Here is a 14,530-nt window from a genome sequence, read left to right on the forward strand (position 1 = left end):
GGAAGAAGTATTAAAGCTATTAAACTGGGAAGGCTTAGGAGTAAGGATCGACGGCAAACATCTCGGCAACCTTCAGTTTGCCGATGACATTGTTCAATTCAGCAACAATGCACACGAGTTACAACAAATGATTGAGGACCTGAACAGAGAGAGTGTAAGAGTGGGGTTGAAGATTAATATACAGAAGACAAAGATAATGATGAATAGCCGGGCAAAGGAACAAGAGTTCAGGATCGCCAGTGGGCCTCTAGAGTCTGTGAAGGAGTATGTTTGCCTAGGTCAATTAATCACAGGGAACACTGACCATGAGAATGAAATTCATAGAATAATAAAAATAGGTTGGATCACATACGGCAGACATTGTCAGGTCCTGACAGGAAGCTTATCATTATCATTGAAAAGGCAGTTGTACAATCACTGCATTTTACCAGTGCTGACATATGGGACAGAGACTTAGAGACTGACAAAGAAGCTTGAGAACAAGTTAAAGACCGCTTAAAGAGTGATGGAACGAAGATTGCTAGGCATAACGTTAAGAGACAGAAAGAGAGCGGTTTGGATCAGAGAGCATACGGGTAGAGACGATAGTCTAATTGACATCAAGAGAAAAAAAAATGGAGCTGGGCAGGTAATGTAATGCGCCGGTTAGATAACCGTTGGACCATTAGGGTTACAGAATGGATACCAAGAGAAGGGAAACGCAGTTGAGGATGGCAGCAGAGTAGGTGGAGCGATGAAATTCGGAAATTCGTGGGCGCTAGTTGGAATCGGTTGGGCGCAGGACCGGGGTAATTGGAGATTGCAGGGAGAGGCCTTCGTCCTGCAGTGGACATAAAACAAGCTGATGATGATGATGATATACAATGGACAAAAAGACGTCATCATGCCCGGAGGCAAACCAAAAAACGTTCATTATCGAGTGTACGTTACAAAAAGAAAATAAGAACGTAAGAAACAAAAAAGCCTTTTACTTAGCATGTGGACTAGCTCAGTGCTATTTCGTGCGAGTTTTTGGCAGTTTCCTACCACGGAGGAAGGAAACTAAGGAGAGGCCCTACCCCCTCCGCGCGCTAGGAGAAAAGTGTGGCGGAAATGACGTAGTAGGTTCTCATTTTTTGCTGCTTTTTTATTTTTTTTTTGTTGTATGGCCACGCCTTTTGGGCCACAATGGCGGCGTTGTTATGGTTTTGAGCGCTCACACGTGTTGCTCTGGTAGGTTTCGGGCCGTGGCAAAGGCGCTGAGTGGGCGGGTTTGCGTTAGTCACCGTGTCTTGTTGCGCTTTGTTACCTGCACCCTGCTCTGCCAGATGTTGCGCGAGCGCGCGCGCTCCGCGCGCGACACCACGCGCAGCGCGGCGTGGTTTCGCGAAAGATGTAAACAAGAGAGGAGGGTGGCCCAAAAGGCGGAGCATCGCCATGAGCAACGCCAAATTCCGGCTTCACTTTTGCTTCACAAAGAGTGACGTCAGGGCCTCTCCTTAGTTTCCTTCCTCCGTGTTTCCTACACAGAAGGTCACGCATCCGGGGATTCAAATCTGGCGCCACATCGATGGCGTGCGATAAGGTCCGTAGATAAAACAAGTAGCGTGCGATTGCGCCGATTGCTTGAAGCGGTGTGCGAGGCCTAGGCGCCCTAAGCTGTAGCAGCGTGAGAAACAGCTTGTTTTGTCGTTCTTGAAGTCATTGCAACAGATCCAACACCTGCGGAGTGATCGAAGGCGGCAAGCCGGCTGTGTGTGTAGTCGCTAACGGAAGCAGACGGAGTGGTTACGCGAGCGTCGGAAGCAATGGAGCTGTTGATTTCATGTTTTGTGCTATCCTTCGGGCGTGCATTGCAAACGAGAAAACCATCACATCAACCAGTACGATCACCTCGCCTGCGCACGCAATGTGGGTGTGTTCGTGTGTATGCAGTTCATCGCTGAGAAGAGCGCGTACGTGTTATGTTTGTGGCGTTTGGTGAACGACAGTCCTCCTCAAGTTTCAAAAGTTATGATACGATGAGCAGCGATAAGTTTTATTCCCTCGCTATCGCTGTCATTCGTCATGAATGAGCTATTTTGCCTGCGACGGTGTACCGCTGTGATTGCGAACGGCTACAGACCGTGTCATGTCCGAGCGCTTGTTTTCACGAAGTGTTTTCAGGAGATACAAACCGTGACATATATGCGCGGCGTGTCGCAACAGTTTTCTCATTGTACAGGCCTTGCATCAAGAACGATTCTGTATGTCTTGAACGATTGTGGTTTCTACGTGAAGCTTTTGGGAACGTATCTGCTCTGAATCTTGTATCACCCCCGTTGTCTCGCTCATCAGCAAGATCATTCGCCTTTCCATTCACTGAGTATCGGGACAAAGCTTGACGCATAAATGACACTGTCGTGGCGTCCGTTCGAACAAAGCCTTTAACTTTAAAAGATGAGCAAGCTGGGGACGTATTCTCGGACGGTCACCTTCCGAGAAATCACTTTCAGTGCGCGCCGATTGACTAGTTGAGCAAAACCGCACGAATCGTACAACGCGCCGTGTACCCGTGTCCAACATCACAGGAAAGTGATTGTATCGCCGAGAGTATCGCCCGAAAATACCTCCCGTGCATTGTAGCGTTAGGAAATTGTTGCCATTGAAGCACTAATATAACTTTCTTTTACGATGATTTTGTCCACTGCCACTTATGGAACTTGCCTTTCTAAGGTGACTTAGTATAGGATAAAATAAAGTGACATTTATTTGTGGTTAATTTCAGGTGATCCCTGTTCAAAATGTGATGATAGACTTTTGTGGCAAACATAAACCTGCAAAGCAAGTGAGGTTATTTTTCTTCTGTACAAAATTGCACACTCCTCTGTTAAACATAAAAGGGCACTAAAGAGAACAGTGATTTGAACTGGGTTAGTAAATTACGTTTACAGAATACCAAAAAAGGCATTCAGCAAGCGAGAAAAGATGCAATGACAAACCACTGAGGTGACACTGCCTTGGAAGTTTCTGTACCAGCTAGTCTTGACAGTGAGGACTTTGATGCTGTCTGCTCAAGCCTAGTTAAGATTTCATCAGTAGAGAGAGACTACATTGTGTTCTAAAGGGGCCAAAGACTGAAATAAGGAAGTTACAAGAACTGGCTGATCCTTGACAACCCACATGCAAAAGAAATTTTTGCATGCTTACGTGCTGCATGCTGACGATATGCTGACAAAGCAATCCAGGTATTTTGGCATGAAATTTAAGAATGAAACTGACCGATTTCTAATAATTAACCCACTACTGTGAGATCAACGAAAGCCCCTTTTTTTTTCAGAAATACTGTATGAATTTAAACTGATTCAGTGTACCTCTTTAGTGACCCTTAAAGATCAAGTGAGAGATTTACATTCAGGCAATATCTCTAAGTAATTTTTATTCATTGCTACCTCATTTAGTCTCACTGCTGTTCTACACATATGGTCTTGCTGCAAACTGAACAACTGGTTAGCAGCATTTCAAATTGTGACATCTCTAGTGCACACTTGTATCTTGTTACTTGTCGCATGTTGCGATTTATTTTTATGTGGATACAGTGTGCTCCAGACAGTATTGCACCACAAAGCATCAAACTAGGTGCAACTTGTGCCTTCTGTACCTAAAAAAAGAAACTGTGCTTCACTATTAGACTTCTCCACCAGTAAGTTTTTTTGTGCTGTTCTCATTTCCATCTTTTGAGACACTGCATTGCATTCTTAAAGCAAAGTTTTCTTTGGCTATTCTGCCAACTTTGTCTTCTGCCTGTTCACACTGTCGTCGTTAGTCAAATGGTGTCGTTACGTTGTCTCGTCACTCCTTCCTCATTATTCCTTCTTCACATGCAGTTGTGACACCTTCACAATCATGCAGTCGATCGTTGGCTTGCCATCATCGTCATGCAGCTGTAGTCACTCGGTAGTCATCATGCCGCAGTTGTTAGACCTTTCCATCATGATCATTTCAGTCATCCAATTTCTATCCAATTGCCGTGAATACCCACTACCCTTTAGTAGACACAAGAAGTAAAGAACAAGTCTGCAAGAAATAGGTACAAAAAAAAAATTGGCAACATAAGCCATCCCTATGGTGGGTGGGTGTATTTGCTTAAACCTACATGTAAGCATTTGTCATTATGTTTCACTTTCCTGACCATGTTGAGTCTGGTTAAACATTGGATGCCCTTTTGTCATTAACATTTTATTTGTGTAAACTAACAGTTCATTTATGTCATTTTATGCAAGCATTCCAATCTTTAGCACTTTGTTTGCATAACATATACATTGCCATTTGCGCAAACATCACCGAAAGCTTCACTTAACGTCGTTTTCCACATAAGCACGGGTACACTAATATTTTCATTCTACAAACTTTCAGAAAGCATTGGAGCACCACCGTGATGAGCTATTAATGTGACTCTGAACAAGACAAAAATTGAAAGGATCGTGGGGCTGTATGGTGTAACAATTTGCTTTGGAACCGTTTTGCTCTCACAAACGTCATTGGCCGACACTTTGTTGTCATCCCTAGAGGGCGTTACTGCAAACTTTGTTGTCGCCGCAAAAATCAATCATCTGGAAAGGGAATCTGTCATTTGCTATGAGTGAAACCACGGAAAACTTGTTCACTTGAGCATCGTGTGCGGCCGCAAGCATGATCTAGAAGGTTGCTAAGCCAACTGTGGCCATCCGCTAGTCTCGTACTGGCCAACATGACGAGACAGATGCGGCAATGGCTGCTCCTTTGATGCGTTGCTGACGAGCGTTGGCAAAAAACAACGATGTTATGAGAAGCATCGGTGAAACATGTCGACATGAGCAAAGAGAGTTACAAAAACATTTTAGACTCTCCAAAGACACAGTGTGATCATTTGTGACAAGCTAGAAAATTTTGGACCACAAGAGTTAGTGGTGTTGACATTGCAACAAAAGTGGGGTGCGTGCTGCTTTTTTTTTTTTTTTTTGCCCCAGGTTGTTTTCAGCGGTGCGTCTGGAATGAAGAAGTGATTGTGTTGTCGCAACTGTCAGTCAGTCAGATAAAAACCGTCGTCACCAGGGCCAATACGGTTGAGGGAAAATAAACAGTGTGGATGAGAATTCCTTCCGTGCTGCAGGAGAAAGCCACAATCAAGGAACGCTTCCTTGACTGTGGCATGATTCTCGAAGTTGTCGGATGTAGACGGAACTCTCATCGCAATCGTCCACCCTCAGAAGCTCAGCCTTGGTGAAACTAAATCCTATTAGAGCTGCAGCCCCCTTGATTGCTTATTGTATATGGCACACCACCTAGCAACTAAAAAGAAAACATAAATAAAATTAAAACATCAGTGGCTGTCTGTACCGCTAGCTCACATTTTTTGCTGGAAATGGAATATTCAAGTGTTCTATATAAACCAATATTTTTTATCAAACTAACAACATCCTGCAATTACTATATCGTCCCCAAAGTGCAAACAAAAATGATGATGTGACCTTCCGGCAGACCGCCGCTGTTGAATGGCCTCCCTCGCACTGCCCCGTTCCACTCTTTCTCTAAGTGACATAATCCTTACATAACAGCCAAAGTGAATTGGTTCCAAAGCAAACCGATGCAGAATACGGCCCATGGAGTTCTGAAGTGATCAACAATGGTTTAATAAGGAAGGTTATAGTAGCCATTGCTTCAACAAGGTAATGTGCCTTTGTCGAGTTCTCTTGTAGAGTTGTTGGCCACAGCAGCATTCAAATCCCCTTGTTAAAACATTGGCTACAGCGACACTGCTTGTTAATGTGAGTGTACAACTGTAATGACTAAGGCAGAGACATGAACCTAATATTTAAACAGATGTAGGGAAACATTTAGCGTTTCACAAGCACATTTAACCTTCCAAATTTTGTTTCATCATTTCCTGAGAAATTTTGGAGGGTGATATCACCCAGTAAACAGATTAATCATGTTTTCATGATTAATGATTTTACAACTGATGACAGTGCTTTGATGGCGGATGCGTTTAATCAACACTTCAGGTCTGTGTTTACACACAGCAATGGTTTTTTGCCATGCTTTCATGCTTCAAATCCCCCTATGCCAGACGTTACTATTTATGAGAATGAAATACCTAATGTGCTTCTTAATCTTGATGTTAAGAAATCACCTGGTCCTGATGGTTTGCCAAATGAGTTCTGAAAGCAATATGTGCAATGGGTTTCTAAGTATCTACAGGTACTGTTTTCTAGATCACCATCTAAGGGTGATATACAATATACCGGTCGACTGGGGAATGACAACAGTCAAACTGCTTCATAAAATGGAAATAAGCGACATATTTCAAACTACCGTCCCATCTCTCTAATCTCAACATCATGCAAACTGCTCGAGTATACCATAGATATACTGAATACCACATTTCCGAATTCCTTTCAAAGCACAAGATAACATGCAATCAGCACGGCTTCAGAAAAAGGTTTTCTACATGCACTCAATTGGTAACTGCTATACGTGATTTTGCTCAGGCTATAAATTCAGGTAAGCAGGTTGACGCTATCTTCATAGACTTTGCCAAAGCACTTGACAAGTTTTCCCACAAGAAGCTACTCTGTAAACTTCATGTCATACTGGGTAATACCAAAATTGTAAATTGGCTGTCTGGCCAAATTGGCTGTTGCTAAGGCTCTGTACAAACACGGCGATTTCGTTCGGATTTCCACCCACGCAGTGCCCATCTTTTCACTACACCGTTCGTCAAGTATGGAGGCCCAAGTGATTGGAGAGACCATCGACCCAAAGGACTATGATCCCAGGGACTGGAATCATATCCTGAGCTTACCCACCCGTCAGAAAGGAACACCGAAAATCCAGGACCAGGCGAACGCCGCCACCGGCTCGCGACCTGCGGATTCCGTACACCAAGCGTCCCAGCTGCGCGCGACGCGTCTCGCGGCGCAAAGGTCGCAACGCCAGCCGCGTTTGCCTGAGGATACCTACAAGATAGTGTTTCGTTCAACCGGGGGACTTGCCTTAACCGACCTTCAACCGCGCCAGCTTCGCCTGGCCCTGCTAACTGCAGCCAACGACCTCCAAGCACCAGACGCCACCAGCTTGATTATCCACCCCCTCAACAATACCTGCACGATGAGTACCCCGCATAAAGCCGACGCGCTACGCCTGGTCGCCATCCAACAACTCTCCATCCGAACCCAAGTCTACGCCGTCACCGCCTACATCGCACCCCCGGATGGTGCAGCAAGAGGAGTAATTACTAACGCCTACTGGGAAGAAACCCCAGCACAGATTCTGGACGACCTCATCACGGGCAACCCTAGCATCCCCATCATTGATGCACGCCGCATGGGACAGACCCGTTCGATCCTTATCACCTTCCGGACGGGTCCGGTGCCCCGAACCATCTCCTACGGAGGCGGGCTCCACAGCTGCAGTCTGTACAGAGGACACCTGGACGCTTGCACAAACTGTAGAAAACCAGGGCATCGCGCGGATGTGTGTACCCTTCAGCGTACGCACAACTGTTCAAGATGCGGTATCCCGCACCCCCGAGAGGACACCCCGACATGCACCCCAGCCTGCATACTCTGTGGAGGCGCCCACATGACCGGTACTAAAGGCTGCAAAGCGAGGGGACGCCGCTCACCGCCCGCGTCACGACAACAGCACATCTCCCGCACACCGGAACGAGACGCGGACCGCTCCAGCGTCCGTCGCTCCAGCACGTCTCGCTCATCGTCTCGTCGCCGCCAGGACCAACAGCCTCCACAGCTTTCTTGGGCGGACAGAGTAGCAGACAAAAGACTGAACGTTCCCAGCAAGGCTTCAATCCCCCCGCCCACACAGGAGGACCCCCGTCACCGGGAGCTCCAGGCCCTGCGAGAGGAGGTGAGTCGTCTTAGCTCTCTCATCAAGACTCCCACCTGTACCCCTCTACCGCTTCCGCCAATCGTCCCTCCCACCCAACCCACGCCGCTACCCCAAACACCCAGTGAAAACATGGAACAATCTGACTCCCAAACCGCCACCTCACCCCCACCCAAGAAAAAACGCACAACAGAGCACCCACCCATCACCCAGACCGACCTTCAATCTCTAGAGGCCCGCATGGACGCTAAACTCGCCGAAATGGACGCGCGTCTAGAGGCAAAATTCACTCAGCTCACCGACCACCTATCTCAACGCTTTGAAAAACAAATTGAAGCGGCATTTACGCACATGGTACACACCCTTGAGATGGGCCTTGCACGGTACGACACCCGCCTCCAAACAATCGAGCAGGCCCTTCCCTCGCTGCAGCTGCCCAATCGCCCCTATCAATCCCGCTCACCTACCCCACAGGACTCCCTACCCAACCCACCTATACTCACCCCACCCAAGCTACAGTATGGCGGGGCTACCACCTAATTCTTTATCAATTCTGCAATGGAACTGCCGCCGCTTCCGGGGCAAGCGCGCACCCCTCCAACTCCTCCTCCCCGCACTTCCCACGCCGCACATCCTCCTCCTTCAGGACACACATGCCCCTGCCACACTTCCCAGTTACACATCCGCGCACTCGGACGCAACGAATACACCCAGGGCTTCCACACTCATACATCGCTCCATTACACACCAAACGCATCAGATCACCTCCGAGACGCCCTGCGTGATCACAGAAATCATACAACATACACACTCCACACCATCTATTTTTATTGCAAACATATACCACCCACCGTCTCATCCGATGGCTTCATTGGAAACGCTACTGCGAGATCTCCATCGTATTGCAGGCAAGCATCCATTGATAATCGGAGGGGACTTCAACAGTCAGCATACTGACTGGGGCTACCGCACCACCACGGCACGAGGACGACGACTCTGGTCCTTGGTACAAGAGCTCCGCCTCACAATACACAACAACTTTAACACCCCCACGAGAATTGGCAACAGTGTCAGCGCGGACACCAGCCCGGACTTGACACTGAGCCGCAACGTTGCGGGTATTACGTGGAACGCAACACATCACACATTAGGGAGCGATCATTACATCCTCTACGTTACAGTACCCTACAAACAAAGAACGACCCCTCACCTAACACACAAACTCACCAACTGGCATGCAGTCCGCGCCGCACGGGCGGCCCTTCCTGACGCTCCCATTACAAACATCCACCAGTGGGTGGCATCACTCATGAACGATGTCTCCGCACACACTCGAACCCTTGACACCACACCAGATACGCCCACCCTCGACACTCACCTGGCGCACCTATGGGAGGCCCATCATAGCATCCTAGAGCGCTGGAAAGGGCAAAAGCTCAACCGGACCCTTAAAAAGCGGCTAGCTACACTGCAAACAAAAATTACTGAACACTCTGAGGAGCTCTGCCGATCCAACTGGGGACAGATTTGCGATAGTATGGCTGGAAATCTGTCCTCCAAGCGCAGTTGGCAACTCCTCCGTCACTTAATTGACCCCACGCAATCTAAAACAGCCACACAACATCACGTCACACGCCTTATACACAAGACCAACCTTTCTCCCGACGCACTCATCGACATACTTAGGAACACACACACAACTCCCGGTACCTCAAACCCCCTGCCCCCCTATGCAGGCACGCCGAATGCCAATCTCGACGCGGAGATTACGGAAGCAGAAGTCAGAGCGGCCCTCCTAACTCTCCGCTCTAATTCCACTCCAGGAGTTGACCGTATCTCCAATAGCATGCTCCGCAATTTGGACGATCGGTCGATTGCCCAGCTCACGGAGTACTTCAACACATGCTGGCAGGAGGGCACCCTTCCGCAATCCTGGCGTCACGCCAAAATCTTATTCATACCCAAGCCCCACAAACCCCTTACACCTGCAAATCTTCGCCCCATCTCCCTAACCTCATGCCTGGGCAAGCTTTTGGAACATGTCGCACTCGCCCGACTCACACAACACATGGCGGAGCACGACCTCTACCCGCACAGCATGGTGGGCTTCCGTCCCCACCTGTCGGCACAGGACGCCATGCTCCAGTTCACACAGGATATTTTCGACCCCCTCATACCGGGCCACACAAAAGCCGTCCTCGCCTTGGATCTCTCCAAGGCCTTTGATCGCCTAGACCATCGAGCGATAATGGCGGCGCTCTCCCCCTTGAACATAGGTGAACGTATGTACACCTATATTCAAGCATTCCTTACTAACCGCACAGCCGAAATTCACTTCGGTCCCCACACATCCCGCCCATACACCCTTAGTGGGATTGGCACCCCCCAGGGATCTGTCCTCTCACCTTTTCTCTTCAATGTCACTCTCATTCCCCTTGCCCGCAAACTACAAAACATCCCTCACCTTCGGCACACACTCTATGCTGATGATATCACTCTATGGACTACCCATGGCAGTGATGGAGACATAGAGAACACTCTGCAGTCGGCAGCTACCCTCACCCAAACACATGCACGGAGTATCGGACTCTCATGCTCTCCGGAGAAGTCGGAACTCCTCATACTTCGCCCCACAACCCGAAACTGCCCCACCACCCCTATAACCGTGACACTGGAAAACCGGTACATCCCTGAGGTACACACTCTCCGGGTACTGGGCCTCCACATCCAAAATGACGGGAAAAACACTCTCACCATCCACAAACTCAAGCGGACGGTGGTGTCGATATCCCACCTAATCCGTCGAGTTTCTGCACGCCACCGGGGTATGAGGGAGCATGACTTATGTCGTCTCATTCATGCCTTCGTCCTCAGCCGCTTTCTCTTCACGCTCCCCTACCTTAAACTCCAGGGCAGAGAAATCTCCACCCTGGATGCCATGATCCGAACAGCATTTAAGACAGCACTACACCTACCCCTAAATACCTCCACCGAGAAACTCCTCCAGCTAGGCCTACATAACACGATAGGTGAGCTTATTGAGGCCCACAGACAGACACAGTACATACGTCTCGCGAGAACCACCACCGGCAGACACATACTACACACCCTCGGTATCAGGATACCAGCCACGGATCCCACACAGCTCCAAGTGCCCCACCACATTCACCGCGAACTTCTTATTAAACCTCTCCCTAAAAACATGCACCCCACCTACCATGAACCCCGCCGCAGAGCTCGCGCACGGGCGCTCCACAAACACTATGGCACGGAACCGGATGCTGTGTGGGTGGATGCCGCATGCACAGGTGAGGACACGGTTGTTGCCATCACGAACCCCTCCCTACAACCGATTACCACCCTTCACATATCCCCAACTGCCACTTCGGAGGAGGCTGAAGAGGCTGCCATTGCCCTAGCTATTACGCGCACGGAGGCCCGGTATATATTATCAGACTCTAAAACTGCGATACTAAATTTTGCTCGCGGGAGAGTTCACGTCCCTGCATTTCGCATACTGAACTCTCTCGCTGCATACCCGCCCCGCCACATGGAGCTCATATGGGTGCCTGCCCACTCTGGGAATCCTGGAAACGAGGCTGTCAACGCTTTAGCCCGAGGTTTTCTCAACCGGGCAGCGGCGGCCTCCGATCCAGGGTTCTCACGGGAGCGCATGCATTCATTCACTGAATTGACGCAAGCCTGCAAAACTGAGCGTAGGCTCTACCCCCCACCCCATCCCTCCCTCGACAATTATCACCAGACACTTTGGAGGCGGCTCCAAACACGCACCTTACCCTCCCCTTATATACGCTCGCGCTATCACCACGTCCACACCGACCCCTCCTGTACCCTCTGCCACCACCCCAAAGCCACTCTCGATCACATTCTTTTCCTCTGCCCGGCGGATCCTCCCCCGCGGGGCCTGGAGCACCTTACTACTTGGGAGGCTTGGGAGACCCTACTGCGCTCCGAGGACCCGGCCAAGCAAGCCATCGCCACAGGCCGGGCTGCCAGCGTCATGAGCCTCCGGGACATGAACGTTTGAGTGCAGTGGGGCCGTGCGGGGGCCCAAGGACCTGCGTGTCCGCAACTCCCCTGTGTGCAATAAAGTTATCACCACCACCACCTGTTGCTAACATGCAACAATATGTTTTGTTTAATAACCATTCCTCTGGGAGGCGTCCTGTCAACTCTGGTGTTCCTCGGAGGTTCTGTTTTCAAATGACTTTCGTTTCTTCTGTTCATTAACAATATTGTTGACGATATTCTGGTGCATATTAAATTGTGCGCAGATGACTGTGTTATGTATTTAGAAATATAAAGCGTAGATGATCAGCTACGCCTAAATGAGGCCTTTGAGAAGTTTGTAAACTGGTGCTGTGAATGGCAGATGAATATCAACTTTGACAAAACAGTCTTTACGAAAATCTCTTGCAAGCCTACTCCTCTGCACTTCGAGTATTCTGCTCATAATGTCCTGCTATCTGAGGTTGACCACATAATATATCTTCGTATTTGGGTATCTAAGGGTCTCAGATGGCAGAAACAAATCAATTCTGTGTATAATTCAGCCAATCAAAAGCTATTCTTCCTCAGATGGGCTTTGAGGCCGACTAATCCTGAAGTTCGCCTTCTTGCTTCTAATGCAATTGTACAGCCCTATGTTAAATTACGCTTCCATAATCTGGTAGTCTTTTACAAAATAGACATTGATAAAATAGAAGGTATTCAAAAGTGGGCAGTTTGGTATATGTATAGCAGCTTCGGATGCATGTCAATTACAGCTTTGCTAAACAGAGCCCACCTGCCAATTATGACTCAAAGGAATGAAGTTTTAAGATAATTTTATGTTTCAACTAATCAAGAAATATTACGCATAGACATTTCCCAGTTACTTTTTCGGCCGGCTATGCTACAAGGCAAGGCAAAAGACATGCACTAGTAATCAGCCCCTTCACCAGCCGCAATAACTGTTTTAAGTACTCCTTTTTCCCCAGGATGATAACCAAATGGAACCAACTACCAAATGATATGATTTTACAGCCATCTTTGAAGTTGTTTTTGTCTATTGCATGCTACCCTGCATTTTATTTTTCCTATTTTCTTTTTGCCTGAGTAGTCGCATCATAAAAATTGTATCCCCACCCTGTGAAAATCACATTATGAAATTTCAGTACTTGTAAATAAATCAATTAAATAAACCTCGCTTCACTACATAGAAAAGAAAATGATGATATTTTGCTAAAGCGGACAGGTTTTCTTGACCGCAAAGTGTGACATCAAGAGAAACGGTGTTTGATGGCAAGGTGTCCATGGAGTACGGAAGATCTAGTGTGCAGTTAGTAGCTTGTTTGTGGTTTGGTTTCAATGTGTAATTTTGTCTTCTCTATACACAAACTGCTACAGGTACAAATTTTCGAGTTATCAGAGGTAAGCATTCAGGTGAGGAAAATATGACAGATGCGGCTGTGATTCCTCAAACCTGCAAATTTTCTTGCTGGCAATTCGGCGGGCGGGGGCTTTTTATGCTTCCCTTGGCATTGTTGCTACTCGTCTGACTGGCTTATGCCAAGCAACATTTCAGTTCTGGCTCTGAATAAGGCCATAAAAGTGGGAGAAAGTGCAATGTCATCAGGACTGTGCGACCATTCTTTTAGAGGTGGGACATGTATTGCCAAAAAAGGGCACCTGGTCACTTTTTGTTCACCCAAGATAGCTGCACCGATGATTGCAATCTAAACTTCTGTAGAGGTGCTAAAAATGTGGCATTTCTTTTTTTTCTACAGTGAACCACCAAAGGAGGCACCAATGCAGGAAGTGCTGGCACTGTGTCAGAAAAGGAATACTCTATACTTTGCAGGAATCTTGCTGATTGTGTCTGTGCTCAGAGTGGCAAGGCAGTAGTTTGTTGCAACGCACAACCTAAGAAGCACTGTTTCTGTCCTGATGTGTATATGTATTCCATATGCTGTGAATATTATTGCCTTTTGTATTGTAGGTTATGGTCTTGTGTTACATTTCAAGTGGTACATGTTGAAAGCAAGATTGTTTTCTGCATTCAGTGAAAGCTGTATTGAATTTCACACAATGTTGAAAAACCATTAGTATTTGCTGAAGTGAAAGGTGATTCAAGTGAAAACATAAATACATGGGCTTAGTATCATCCTAGGATTTTGTAAAAATGGTATGTATTCGTTTCATTGTTGTTTAGCAGAGTGCATCACTGTTGTGATCCTTGTTCTTCCTTGATCATTTTTGTTTTTACAGTGATATTGATAACTCACTTGAAAGTCATACAATAATGATTTGCCATTGTGGTGTTCAAAGTGCCTGCCAGGATTTTGAACTAAATCTTATTGTCACAGATATAATCAATATTGCATTGAATAATATGGCTTTATCTTGATGAATAACAGAATTTGAAAATACCTGTACACTTAGATTTAAGTCCACATCAAGGAAACGTGTGCATTTCCGAATTATTTTGGAGCTTTTTCTCCGAGAGTTCTTGTTTCACTTCTTCACTGTTAGACTCCTTGGGTTACTGCTGCCTCTGGAAAAGCAATGCACAAAGAAATCTACTTCACCATTCTGTTCACTGTGCGTATAGAAAAACCATTGATGATTGTTTGGACACAACTCTTCATGAGCATTGGCCTGCTTGTTCTCCCACATAATGCAT

The 14,530-nt window shown here is 47.3% G+C and overlaps 1 long non-coding RNA gene across 1 annotated transcript; it reads left to right on the forward strand.

Annotated features, from left to right (window-relative positions):
* Positions 1 to 1,571: 1,571 nt before the first annotated feature.
* On the forward strand, positions 1,572 to 13,845 carry LOC129384167 (uncharacterized). The gene is made up of 2 exons (XR_008611963.2): positions 1,572 to 2,806; positions 13,635 to 13,845. It is a non-coding gene; the product is annotated as an uncharacterized lncRNA (long non-coding RNA).
* Positions 13,846 to 14,530: the final 685 nt, after the last annotated feature.

Source organism: Dermacentor andersoni, chromosome 9 (genome assembly GCF_023375885.2).
Source record: "Dermacentor andersoni chromosome 9, qqDerAnde1_hic_scaffold, whole genome shotgun sequence".
NCBI classification, from domain to species: Eukaryota; Metazoa; Arthropoda; class Arachnida; order Ixodida; family Ixodidae; genus Dermacentor; species Dermacentor andersoni.